At 35.7% G+C, this 14,211-nt stretch overlaps 2 long non-coding RNA genes across 8 annotated transcripts in view; one reads left to right on the top strand and one right to left on the bottom strand.

The window, feature by feature from the left end:
• Window positions 1-14,211, bottom strand: part of LOC141377601 (uncharacterized) — a 273,462-nt gene that overhangs the window by 10,470 nt on the left and 248,781 nt on the right. For 2 of the 7 annotated variants that reach the window (XR_015507914.1, XR_015507918.1), the window contains one exon: window positions 10,922-11,065. This is a non-coding gene — a long non-coding RNA (uncharacterized LOC141377601). Of the gene's footprint in view, window positions 1-9,508; window positions 11,066-14,211 lie in introns of those variants that run through there. The other 5 variants (XR_015507919.1, XR_015507921.1, XR_015507916.1 and 2 more) reach the window with 4 other exon arrangements.
• LOC147840916 (uncharacterized) overlaps window positions 1-14,211 on the top strand; it is a 639,653-nt gene that overhangs the window by 426,542 nt on the left and 198,900 nt on the right. The gene's annotated exons all lie outside the window — the stretch shown is intronic.

Below are 14,211 nucleotides of genomic sequence, written 5' to 3'. Positions count from 1 at the left end.
CACTTTCGCATGTCGAGATGTTCATAATATGTGCGTGTGCAGGCGCTCACAGGCTGTTTCACAGGCACACGCAAAGCTTGAAGGTAAACAAACAACGGCTTATCATAAGCATCTCATCGATGATTATTTACACAGTTGGCATTAAGAAGAACATATAAACGTGATCTGACTAACTTCTAGCAGCTTAATGTGTCTGGAAAAATATTCAAAGGCTTTTATTCTCACAAAGCGCGCTGACGTAAATGCGTCTGACTGTTGTGATTGGCTAAAGCAGACGTCTCACGTCAGCAGGTTCTAGATGTGCACGCGCTTATTACGGCAATCTTCCTTCTGCATTCACACAGCGCAGCATTCCGGCAAATTACCGGTAAAGTTACAACTTCTCTTTGCGGAAAATAGCCAGAACGAATTTACCGGTATTTTCAAAAAGGACCTGTTCACACATACAACCTTTCCGGAAAATTGCCGGCAATTTTCCGGAAAGGTCTGTATGTGTGAAACGGGCTAATGGCTCCTAGTATTCAATATTTTCCTTCTTCCTTTATTCGTGTTCAACAGGCTTGAAACAAGATGAATAGTGTAGTATTGTGATTGAATGATGACAGAATTTCCATTTTTGGGTGAATTTTTCCTTCAAACATTAAAAGACCCCAGTGACAGATAAGTCTTCTGACTGATGCTGTGGACAAGCCTGTGACTTCTCCCTCCTGCAGCTTCTTCACAAAGGATATCCAGGCTTCTTAAGCCTCCGCTGCCTAGACTGCAGCTTTGCACAGGAAGTTTGACCAGAGAAGAAATGGTTGAGCCCAATAGAGCCTGGTTTCTCTCAAGATTTTTACCTTCACATTCGTCAATTGGTGAAGTTTGTTCCTTACCACTGTCAACACTGGCTTGCTTGGTTTGGGACTTGTGAAGCTGCGCATTGATGGATTTGCACTTCAGTGTTTGAACTTTCAGCAGTGAAAATTAAACCACACTGAATTAAACTAAACTAAACTTCAACTCTGAAAACTGGACTGACACAGTTTCAATTTACTAGAACTTCTATGTTAAGCTGCCTTTACACAATCTACATTGTAAAAGCGCTATATAAATAAAGGTTAATTGGATTAAATGTATATAATGCTAATGAGTTTTACTTTTATTATCAGCTAGAGTTTACAGATCAGAGAATGTCAAAAACAACCAGTGATCATTTACATTAATTAAGGATGCTCAATAAATAGAATACCATTTTACACTGGTGCTGTCCTGTTTACATAAAGCGATCAAACCACAATTCCTTAATATATTCTGCACACACACACACACACAAACATGCACTTACATCTCTAACATGCAGAATATCTCACAGTATGTTTCCTACTCCTCACTGTTATTTTTGTGGTTGATGAGGAAAAATAGTTTCATTTGGCCAAGTAATTACGCTTTGCAACCTGAGAACCTATTGATTTGACTTGCATATAATCAATACAACTGTGCAGTTTATTTTTTATTCTGTTCACCCACACATATGGCTTAAACACTCATGTTAACACGACTTCTTATAAAAAGTAATGTTATACAACATTTTGTAACGTTATACAACAAGTTTTGTTAGTTTATCTTTGGTCACATATGGTTTGATATTTACTCTGGTTAGCACACACCATAAAAGCATTTTCACTCAAAGCAAGTCAATGTGATAATGCAATTTTAAAGCATGTTGTATTTAATTGAACTTTCATTTGGAAAAACTAACTACATAAATAATATATATATATATATACACACACACATATATATATATATATATATATATATATATATATATATATATATATATATATATATATATATATATATACATACATATACAACAGTTCTATATGGTTCTTGAATCTGATTGGCTGATAGCTGTCCGCTATTCTGCAAATAACAGCACTTGTACACTCTTCAACCTTCACCCTTGTGTATTTCTCCACCCACATACAGCAACAAGCAGAGGACACTACAGATTGACAAATATTGTTGCTGTTGGACAACATAATGTACTTTTAAAGGCATTTATAGTCAAGAATGTGTTTATTTAGATTGCAACTATGCAGTTTATTTATAAGGATAGTGCCTATTTTACATACTTATAATTTCAGAGAGACAACGCATCGGCGGCCATCATACTGTCAAACTGAGAAAAGCAAAGATGGTTGATGTTTTCCATCCACAAGATGGCGACAGAGACCGCATAATAGGCCCTTAGAAGAGAAAAACAGTAATAGGTCGATCTTTCTCTTTTGTATGTTGTAGTGCTGTATTTATACCATAGTTGTAGTGTATTGAGTGTGAAATAGGACTCATGAGGAATGTGTGAGTTTTGTATTGGCCACTTCTTGTATAACCGAGTAACTTTTTAATTGGCCATTTGTTTCTAATGAGTCTCTTGTTTTCGTTACTGCAGACTAGTTCAGTAAACAGAAAGAAAGAAAAATTGCCCTCATGTGTTTAGCATTTTCCTTATCTAAAAAACAGCAGTAATCAGGTCATGTTTGCTTTGCTTTGGCTTTTTCAGGGTTTATTATTGTGATCTCCTGACTACAATAGAGAAATACTAGGAAATCTATGTAGACTGATGGCATTCCATGCCGTTCAGCCTTGTAATCTTAAAATGTGAGCAAAATCATCCTTATTGTTATTACTTTAGACACTACGCTAGAGAATCATTCTACTACTAGCTCTAAAGTGACTTGTGTGAAGTAGCAATGCTTTCTGCTGTTCTGAATAGTTGTGAATAAATCAAAAGTAACTAAATAATTTCGCTAAAATGCATTTTAAAATTAGATTTTTTTTTCATTTTTAATAAATCTAAATTTTTTTAATACTTTTTATGTATCTGGCAACAAGCTAAAATAAGTATTTTAAATATGTTTTAAATAGTATTTAAATTTAAATTTTAAATAGTATATATATAGTGTTATAAATAAGTATTTTTTTAAATAGTAAAAAAAATATGTTCAGCTTTATTGTTCTATAATTGTAAGTTAAATATTGTTGTGAACTACAATAACCTTGCTATCTACAATCATTTTAGTATTACTGCATCATCAAAAGACAATGTTTAAATAGATAAAACCCTGTGTTTGACTAAGTTGCTCCAGGCAAGATGTTTAAAAAGCCCCAGATCAAATCACATTTTACAAAATTATGTTTTGATAATACTGATATCCTTCTTATTTCATTAAAGTAAAACATTTCCTCATTGTTGTTTCCATACAGCAAGCGACAGAGGGTTAATTGATGAATGCATCTCATTAGCAAGAAGTTCAACATAACAACAGAAACAGCCAGACTCTCTGTTTCCATTTTTTTTTTTACATTGAATTTACAGAACAGAATCGACCTCTAAGTGTTTGAGGCTTATCTGATTCTTTCTAATTCTGCACGTGTCTCTATCTCACACCGGTCTGCAAAGCAATCTTCCACAATTCAGCTGTGATTCTAATCTCACGCTTTCTCCTTTTCTCTCACTGTCTCCTGCTCTTACAGGAGCACTAAAGACGAAACAATAAATATCAGCCAACGAGTTTCAATTTAATCTTTCCAAAGCTCTTGTTCATGTCCTGTATATGCATTCTTTCTGCACTGAAATTGACAATTTTAGAAGAACACGAACAGTGGAAGTGAAGACAATCTTGAAATAGCATCTTTACATTAGTTGGATGTAGGTGGATCACTAAATTAAAACTTTTTTATTTATTTTTTTTTGTAAAATTCTACATGTTAAGCAATAGGCCAGGTTTACTATATGGGGAAATTTTTCAACACAGGCTCATTGGGAAAATGTGCCCAGAGAAATATGTGCTTGTGGGTATATATGTCTGCATTGTTTGTGTAAAACAAATGTTTTGGTAATGACCTTCACATGGATGGCTTTTCTGTCATGACTGGTTTGCTTAGTAGCTTGTCATATACAGTGCCAGATTTGAGACACAGAGCAGAGCAGACTGGGGTTTAAGTCTAGCAAAGGATGGTTTCAATTATAGCCGGCAGCTAGCTCTTTTCAACTCTCACATGGTCGCCCACTGAAGCTAAGCAGGGCTGCGCCCGGTCAATACCTGGATGGGAGACCACATTGGAAAGCTAGGTTGCTGCCGGAAGTGGTGTTAGTGAGGCCAGCAGGGGGCGCCCAACCTGCAGTCTGTGTGGGTCCTAATGCCCCAGTATAGTGACGGGGACGGTATACTGCTCAGTGAGCACCGTCTTTCGGATGAGACTGAGGTCCTGAATCTCTGTGGTCGTTAAAAATCCCAGGATGTCTTTCGAAAATCTGCCCACTGGCCTTTGTCTATCATGGTCTCATAACCATCCCCATATTCCAATTGGCTTCATCTCTGTCTCCTCTCCACCAATCAGCTGGTGTGCAGACTGGCGCAAAATGGCTGCCGTCGCGTCATCCAGGTGGATGCTGTACACTGGTGGTGGATGAGGAGATTCCCCCATTGTGTGTAAAGCGCTTTGAGTGCCCAGAAGAGCGCTATATAAATGTAAGGAATTATTATTATTATTAAAAACCAGGTAAATAAAATAAAAATATAAAAATGCAATAGAAACACACGGCCTCAATGTTTTTTTTTCCTCTTTTTTCTTTCTTTCTGTATGAATAATATTGTGGCTCAAAAAGGAATATGGAAAAATGATATTAGAGTCTGTATAGTAAGTGTGTATATAGTAATGAAAAAATATAAAAATAGTAAACGAGTAGTAAATTTTTTTTGGATAAAAAATGATTAATTTGTTTGTTTTATTAATTAATTAATCTTCATTAATCTAGTTTTAGACATGTTATATACCGCACGCTGTACAATAAAAGTACGTGAAAAATAACTGAAAAGTTATTTATATATATGAAAAGTGTTTTTTAAACTAAATACTGATTTTTTTATTTTATTAAATTTTAATTTATTGATCATTTTAGGAATGAATTGCAATATTTAAAGAGTAATAAATTCAATGAATTAAAACCACATTATTTCATTTACCAGAAATAAAAAATATAACATTACACTGAATTCGTAATTTTTCTTGCTTATGTGCCACCCCAAGATTTGATGTGGCCTTTTCTGACCATAAGAACATTTTCTGGGGGCGTCACTGCTTCTAGTTTGCTTTTGAAAACACTATTATATTTTTAAAATAGCTTAAATAAAAATAGCTTAAAACACAAGGTAGACCTATTGGACAAAAAAGGAATGTCTCCGTTTTCAGGAATTCATCCGTTCTCACCACACTTAAGGTCTTGGTCTCCTGTTTATCCTCATAGCATCCATGTGGGATTGAAAAATGGCATCTTAACTCTGTCTTTCGTGAAACAGATTTGCTGTTTAATGTATAGTAAATTGGACTCATTCAAAGTAGCGTCGCTGCGCAAACAAACATTATGAATGCATGCTACACTTCCGACCGCACAGAGTGTTTTCTTTTTCTTATAATGTACAGAGTTTTGAGGTGAGGGACATTTTCATTTGCCATTCACTGACAGTCTGACAGGCTCATCCAGGTCATCAAACTCAGTCTTTTAAAATCGAAATCGAAACTGGAATATGTCACCTTATAAAAGCCGGCGTATCAGCACGCTGCTACATCAAAAACACATGACTTGATTTGCGCTTCTGATTGGTTCTCAGGATATAGCGGCTTTTGTTGTCAAAGGCAAGTGGCATTTAGCATCCAAATCGTAGCGTCAGCGCATTCAGAAATAACAAACTGTTACTTCTACGATTTGGATGATTTGAAGCAAATCTATTTGTTGATGGTGTACTTTGTGCCTAAAGCATTCAATTAATGACATAATTTTAAGCAGCTGAATAATCCACCAAAATTCAGTAATTTAACAATAATAATAGCCCTTAGATGAGTAAATTACTGTAATGATCCTTTATTACAGCCCTAACATAGACAAAGCAGCTCATTTCCATAATGGCCAACATAATGTATTAATAACAGCACAACTGAATTATAATGTGTCTTGGCAATCGATATGTTGGTGTAATGTTGTCTTCTGTCATTACAAATAAATGAACACGAGTGGTGAAAATACTCTTCACCCACTATGTGCTCACTGTTTTCCTACTCCTACAGCAACTATCAGCAACAGAAAATAACAGTGAAGACATGCTTTTTTTGGTTTTAAATGATGCCAATATTAACTCAATATCTGCAAACCTTATTAAAACATGCATGATTCATTTACATTTACAAATCTCACACACACACATTTTGGTGCCTAAAAATGTTTAGTTTGACCAACTTAAATTTTCTATTCATCTTAATTTACGTCATTTTAACTGACAAATATTCTAAGTTAAACTATGTATAACTAAAAAAAGGTTGAAATGCAAAATACCATGTTAAAATTAGTGTTTTAAGAACATTTTGTTGTTATGACATTTTGTTATATGACCTGGATCATAAAAACCAGTTGTGTAATTTTTTCTGTAAGTACGCCATCTGAATGCTGAATAAATAATCTTTCCATTGATGTAAGTCTTGTTAGGATGACAACATTTGATGAATGGATTGTGAGGGATCAAAAATGTAAATACAGAGAAAAACCACCTTTAAAGTTGTCTTAATTCTAATCTTAGCAATAATACAAAAAAAATTATTTGATTTCTTTAATCAGGATTTATTAAAGAGCCCATATTATACATGAAATAGGGTCATATCTTGGTTGTAAGGTTCTCCAACAACAGTTTAATATGCATGCAAGGTCAAAAAACACTTTCGTGGTCTTATAATCTGCATTTATTTTTACCTAATTATCCCAGCGACTCCTGTATGAATCGTCCAGTGATTCATTTGTTCCCAAACCCCTCCTTAGCGCGAAGCTAATCTGCGCTGATTGGACCGATAACAGTCTGCTGCGATTGGTCGACTGCCTTCAGTCAGAGAGTAAAATGCACAACATAAAAGTACAATATAAAAGTAATCACAGTTCATACACGCTCGATAGTGTAGGCGTGGATTTTAGCTGCCAGTGGGTCAATGTAAATACAGACTATGGACTTGAAAATACAGACGACTGACTATTTTATTGAGCAAAAACTCCAAAAACAGTTGAGGAGATCTCCTAGCTTCTCACTCTGCTCTTTTCACAGACACACACACACATATTGCACACACACACACACGCACTTAACCCTGCTCCGGACGACAACGCGCGCGCGCACACACAAACACACACAAACACACACACCTCCGGACGACAGCGTGCGCACACGCACACACAGACACACACACTACTCCTCGTCCACGGAGCTCTGTTAAAAAAGCAGCACGCGTCGCGTTTTTAACGTGACTTTGCATGCGATAAGAGAATATAGCCAGTTAACCTGATACAGTACACGCGGTTACAAGTAACAAATCACAACTAAATACATTTGCAAGCTAGAGTCAACGAGGCAACTTTAATCGCACTTACTTACACTTGAGAAATGGAGGAAGAAAAATCCATCCTGACGTCCAGCAGTAAGTTACTCTTTACTAGGGATGGGAAGATTCATCGATATGTATCGATACGCGGTCATGCGCGTGCACGATGCGAGTGCATCGGTTGAGCAGCAGAGGATGAATGAAATTTTGGAAGCAAATCGAGATGCATCGGTTTTTGCGAGATGCATCGATTTTTCCGAGATACAGCTTATATTTTTAATATAGAATGTATTTTTTATTTATTAACAAGTGTTGTCGACCTGTTTTTGGCGCATAATTTAATCGACCTACATAAAGTAAGCCTTAGCAACGGATTTGCGGATGTGCACACACTACAACTCAGTGTATCAGGTGTGCGGATGAAGCTAGTGGAGCGCCCTCAGAAAGCGCGAGAAGCAAAACAAACATTTTATTCCCCACTGAGTTTTAAATCTAAAGTATGGCAAGCAACATTATGGATTTAAGGATGGACGACATGACAGGACAGATGCAGTTTGCAAAATGTGCCGCGCATCTGTAAAATACGCGGGCAGTATGACTAATCTGAAATCTCACTTGAAGCAGCGCCACGGTGTTGTTGTGAAAGCATCTTCCAGTGTTTCTGCATCCCCGGCTTTCGCACTGCTTCAACCAGTTTCAAAAGTGGTGAGAAAAGCATTGCAAGTTTTTTTTTTCCGTGCGCAACAGTTTTGTGCACTCTACGCCAATAACGAATGCTATTGCATTGTTCATCTGCAAAGATATTCAGCCTAGTGTCACGGAGAACGAAGGTTTTAAACACCTCCTTCTGTTAACTTTTATTTAATTATAATAATAATAATAATATTAATAATAATAATAATAAAAATAATGGGTGTCACGGTGGCACAGTGGGTAATTTGACCACCTCACAGCAAGAAGATTGCTGGTTTGTTATATTTTTATTAGCCTGTTGTTTACAGTGACAGTGATGTTTCAAAGCAGCATAACACTGCTAGTTCACAACCTTAAGTTTTGAATAATCAGTGGCAAAATATATCTTTGTAAAACTTGTTTTCATAGTTGAAAAGTTAAATCACAATTCTTGTTGTGCAATGGTAAACCTTTATGTTGAAAGAGTGCAAATATATATATATTTTTAATATATATTGCACTTACAGTATACATTCTGTTTATCTTGAAAATACTTAAATAATATGTGCTATATGTTCTAAAATGGCCCTCTATTGTAAACTGACACTCTGGCTCTGAGAGAAAAGCCAGTTTGTAAAAAAAGTCTTGGTTTTGCTTGGTTTATAAATAATCAAACTCATTCAATGGCACAGCATCCTCTTTCACATCATCTCATAAACTTGATCTAATTAGTTAGTGCTGAAATATTGCATCGTATCGTGATATGGGTGTGAATCGTATCGTGTTGCATCGCAATATGTCACAAATGTATCGCTAATATATCGGATCGTATTCTTTGTATCGAGATGCATATCGGATCGGCATTATAGCTTAGATGCCCAACCCTACTCTTTACTGATCCTTCCTTTAACAAACGCTGATGAAGTATTCTTTGTAGCATGTAGTTTCCAGAAGTTTCCAGTAGTTTCCAACTGCTTGGTTATAATGCTGAGGTTTCATCTTTGGGTAGAGACTCAATATATCCATCTGCAGTGTGACTTCAATCGACCGCATGTTTGTGTGTGTGTGTGTGTGCGTGTGTGTGTCTGGGTTTCTGCGTCAGAGGGCGGGGCCGCAGGTTTGAAATCTCCCGGGTTTGCGCGTACACGTGAATAACTTGGTTTCGTTCGTACGTCATGGCGAAACACCTAATGAATCGGTATCAAAGCGACTCGTTTGAAGCACTATGAGTCGACTCTTTTATAGATGAATCAACCGTTTTAAACACTGTACTCTAACAGATTTAAGCCTTAGCTGGATACTTCACTTCACTTAGAGCTGTGTTACACACTACATGGAGGGGAATTTTCAAAAACCCATAATATGGGCTCTTTAAATTAATAGACAAAATTTTTTAAAAGTTTACAGAATAGAATAAACAAAAAGTCTTCATGGATAATAACCTTTATTTAATATTCAAATGATTTTTGACAAAATAAAAATCCATAATTTTGACTTATACAATGTATTTTTGGTTTGTTCTAAAATTATGGTCATACAACATAAGCAACCCATAGGCCCATTCTGAAAACATATCACCATATACAATTCTGGAGAGTGCCAAATACATTCCAGGAGGTGTTTTTTTTTTTGTTGCAATTTTTGTTTTTGTGAATCCACCATAAGCCGCTGTGTACCCTTTTTGAGATCTTACATTTCTCCCACGACTGCCATTCATGCCTGCCTTTTTCACGTAAATCCACCAGAGTATGCTGTCGATTGACTGACTAACTGATCGAGTGATCGACTGACCCACCTTTCACTCCTAAACCCAACCAATAGTGTTTTTAAAAGTACCGGTTGACCCACCCACCTACTTCCCTAAACCCAACTGAAAATTTTAAAAAGCAATCTAGAAAAAGAAAAGCCCTCGCCTGATATTTACCAAGTTTTTTAGACTTGACCACATTCTCACCCTGTTATTTACTTGTTTATTTTATTTTTTGGCTTCTGTTTTTGTCCTAACTGTTTTCTGGAACCTTTCTTTGCTGGATTCAAATTTCGTTGTCGTAGTCAACATCTGTCTCAAGTCCACCGATGTACATGGCAAATTACTAGATAAACTGGTAACAGCGGAAAAGCTGTCCATACAGAGGTAAGCAGTCAGCTGGTAAGAGCGAAAAGTAACGGCATCATACTGTCCCGTAGAGTTCATTTAAAGACAAAATGCAGCCACATGTACTCCAGGCTACATAATTTGCAATCTTCAGAAATGTATATAGGGCTACATTTTCAGAATGAGCCTATGTTGAACAAGATTGGTATTGTAATCCATATAATTTTTTTATAGTTGATGTGTTCTGAAGGTCAACTATTATCCCAGCTCCACATTGACCACTCTGTGATTTGACTATTGTAGATGCACACACTACAAAGTTGATGCTAGGATTAAATATCGTGCTGCCAAAACACAAAGCTCAACAGTGAGTAACAGGCCTTGAACCAAAAGAATTAGTGCTGACAATCAGCCCTTCCTTCTGTCATGCCCTTTTACCTTTCCCAAAATCATTCATCAGCCTCAGGATGTAAGATTGAAGATCGTTATTGACAAGAGTTAGTATGAGGTTCACAGTGTTGACTTTATCTTTCTTCTCTAATAACTGAATCCTGCTTACAATCACATGAAGATGTCAGTGGAAGAGTCTTAAACTTAACCAACATAAAGGTTACTCAGGAAAATAATAGCAATGTCACTCAAATGCTTGCAGTGTTCTGTATATGGCTAAGTCTTCTGTGGGTTCTCTTATTTTGTGAAGACTATAGCACACAGAATATGAAGAGGAGAAACACTATATAGACTTACAGGAAATCTGTCCTTGCTGAAAAACCTGAGGGCAGGTCATAAAGGAGACAACAGAGGTGGACAGCGGACAGTTATAGTTGCTCAGTAGGTCAGATTGTCCTCCTAATGTAGAGCAAAATATACACGCGTTCCTGTTGTGCCACACTGTAAAACAGAACAGAAAGATTATTTAAGATAAATGAGTTCCCTTAACTCAAATGTTCAAAAAGTCCATTACAATCAATAGAAATTAGTTGAGTGTAAATTTAAGACGGGGAGACATATATTGGGATTTAATGTTGTTCTACAGTATGTTGGGATTTACAGAGGTTTCTGTTATATAGAACTGTGCTGTATATTACTAATATGCCGGTGAATATACTATACAGTTTAACACAAAATCATTAGCCACATGAAATGTTTATTCTTTTTCATTTCTCATTTTTATTTGCATTTTACAAATTATCTTCATTGACAGTGCTTTAGTACTTATGTTAATACATTTTCACTGAAAAAAAAAAAAAAAAATAATTAAAGTTAAAAATGTTTTTGTGTGAAAGTCATGTTATTAACAGGAAGCTTACAGCATCTTATTTCTTTATATGCGTTGTGTTCTCGCAGTTCGAGTTTGTTCTTCCAAGGAAACCTGCAAGACTGACCGGTCTCTACAAGAACGTGAGCCCATGCACGAACACAGCCACCATGGCCTTTGCTTCATTGCCTGTTTAAATACCTGATTTATTTTGAAAATTAGACCGCAAAAATGAAATTAAACTAACGTTATCTTTAAGGCATAGAAAAACTGAAGGTGAAAATGACGAAGAGAAGAGATGAGCACAAAATAATTTTCAGTATCGCTTTTAAGTGCTAATGATAAAGTTAAAAACATAATCTAGAAATAAATAATAATTACAATTAGTAAACATTGTCTACTTATATGGAATATTTTTACATATTTTTTACAGAGTTTTACAGAGGAGTGGAAAATAGGTGGCGAGAATGAGTCTTCGAATCTGTGTGTATCCTACTGTGAAATTACCACATCAAACATGACGTGCTAACATGGATGCAGTTCACTAGAGTGAATCTAATTAATGTTAGCTCCACATCTTACTATCAGGCACCTGTAGAGTTTACGCGTTCGAGTAAAACATATACAAATAAAATGGACCGGGTGCTTTTTACAATTAAAGACGATAAATGAAAGTCAAACCGGTGAGCGTCTGACAAAAAAGTCCCCTTCTAAATCAAATCAGCAGGATGCCCTTTTGGATCTTTCACCTACTTCGAAGACACTACTGACTACGCTTACATGGACATCTGTAATCTAGTTATTTGCCTTGATAGACAATAATATAATTAAGGTGTGTTTGTGAAGTGCTTTCATGTAAGAGTTTCCTGTAATTGTCTTTGACTTTAACTGCAGTTTGGCAGTTTCACTTTCATTCATAAATATTTAATTCATGCCCCCATGATAAACTGGGGTATTAGATGCAAATAAGGAGTAAGGGCTGGTGAGAGTGTCATGGAATTTAATAGCGCACACCAAATGGAAAGAAAAAAAAAAATTCTGCATTTCACCATGTGTGTGTGTGTGCTTTACTGACAGCCGCGTTTGTGGATCTTGTTGGAAAATATGGCGAAAAGTCCTACATGACGGTAATAGTTTGACTGCAGTATTTACTTCAATAATGCCACTAAAATATGCAGACTCCACATATCTTAATTCCATTTCTGTTTAGTTCAGTTATGACTTTAGTCAGGTTATGGTGATCAAAAATCGCAGTTTGGAGCTCATGTAGGCCTACAGATCAAAATTCATGTTTAACTGAATAAACAGTAGTAAACACAAGTACATCTTATTGAACATCCTTTATTTTCATCATCAATTATCATAGTTTCTCAAGCAGTTTTTGATACATTTTGGAAACAGGATTATTTATAGCACACATTTTTTGAATGCCTTTGGCAGAATTAAAATGAGCCATTTTAATCTAGATTAATTCCAAGATTACAGAGATTAATCTAGATTTTTTTTTTAATTATCTATGCCCACCTATAGTTTCAACATATTTATGATAGAAAATGTACAAATTTTTTAATTTTAAAATGTACTTAATATTTTGATATTTTTTTACATATGAGAAAAATCAATAATTATGACCCATACAATGTATTCTTGGTGCAGTGTATTTCGACAAATAGATCAGTGCAACATAAGTTGGGAAAAAAGTATTATATTACAATCTGTAGTCACTTAAAAGAAAAAAAAACATAACTAAATGTGTTACCTTTTAAGGAAGCAATGTGAATAAAAATGTCCTTTGTTATTTTATTGTAATTTGCATTTTTTTACTTTTTTTTTGAAGAGATAAGGTAGATGTAAAATTGTAAGATATTACTTATTACCCAACACTGAACATAAGACTTTGGTTTTGTGGTCCAGGATCACATTGTTTGAGTAATCTGACCGGATCAGGATTGAATCACAGCAGCAGGTCATGTTATCTTTAAAACAGACTGGCTATATACCCTAGAGGGTCAGAACAACCTCAGCTCAAATAAAGCATAGCATGTCTATCAAAGCATTTTGAAAGCAGCAAACTGGATGAGTGCCTGACACTACCCAAATCATCTCAATATGCTGTTTTCCCCAGAGGTGCTGTATAATTAAGGGAGTAGATATGATTTAATTAAGCCCACTATAATTATTCGAGCAAGTCATCCCATGTGAGGATATGACCCATTTCATAAAGGGTAGGGGGTAGTCAGTAAAGGCTTATTTATGTATTAATTCAGTTATGAAGCTCATCCATCCGTTCATGGGCTATATGGCTGGGCTATAAAATGATAATGATGATCATTGTGATGAAATGATAGCAGGTTTATGCTTTAAGTAACTGGTAATTAAAAGTGGTCTTGCAAAAAAAAAAAATCAATCAATCAATCAATCAATCAATCAATCAATCAATCAATCAATCAATCAATCAATCAATCAATCAATCAACCAAAACATCAATCAACCAAAACATCAATCAACCAGTCAATCAATCAACCAATTAATCAATCATTTATTCATTCTTTTTCTTGTCAGCTTAGTCCATTTATTAATCCGGGGTCGCCACAGCGGAGTGAACCGCCAACTTATCCAGCAAGTTTTTACCATAGACTGTAAAATATATGGACGTAGTGTCCGTGACGTCACCCATAGGTTTCTGCAGAGCGCAAAAGAAGCCACAAGTAGTGGTAGTGTAATCTACAAAAGCATGTAGTGTAATCAGTGTTGTCTTGTTTCAGAAGTAGTTATTAGT

The sequence above is a fragment of the Danio rerio genome, chromosome 14, assembly GCF_052040795.2.
Source record: "Danio rerio strain M-AB ecotype USA chromosome 14, GRCz13ab, whole genome shotgun sequence".
Classification (NCBI taxonomy): Eukaryota; Metazoa; Chordata; class Actinopteri; order Cypriniformes; family Danionidae; genus Danio; species Danio rerio.
This window is presented reverse-complemented; position numbering and strand designations above follow the sequence as displayed.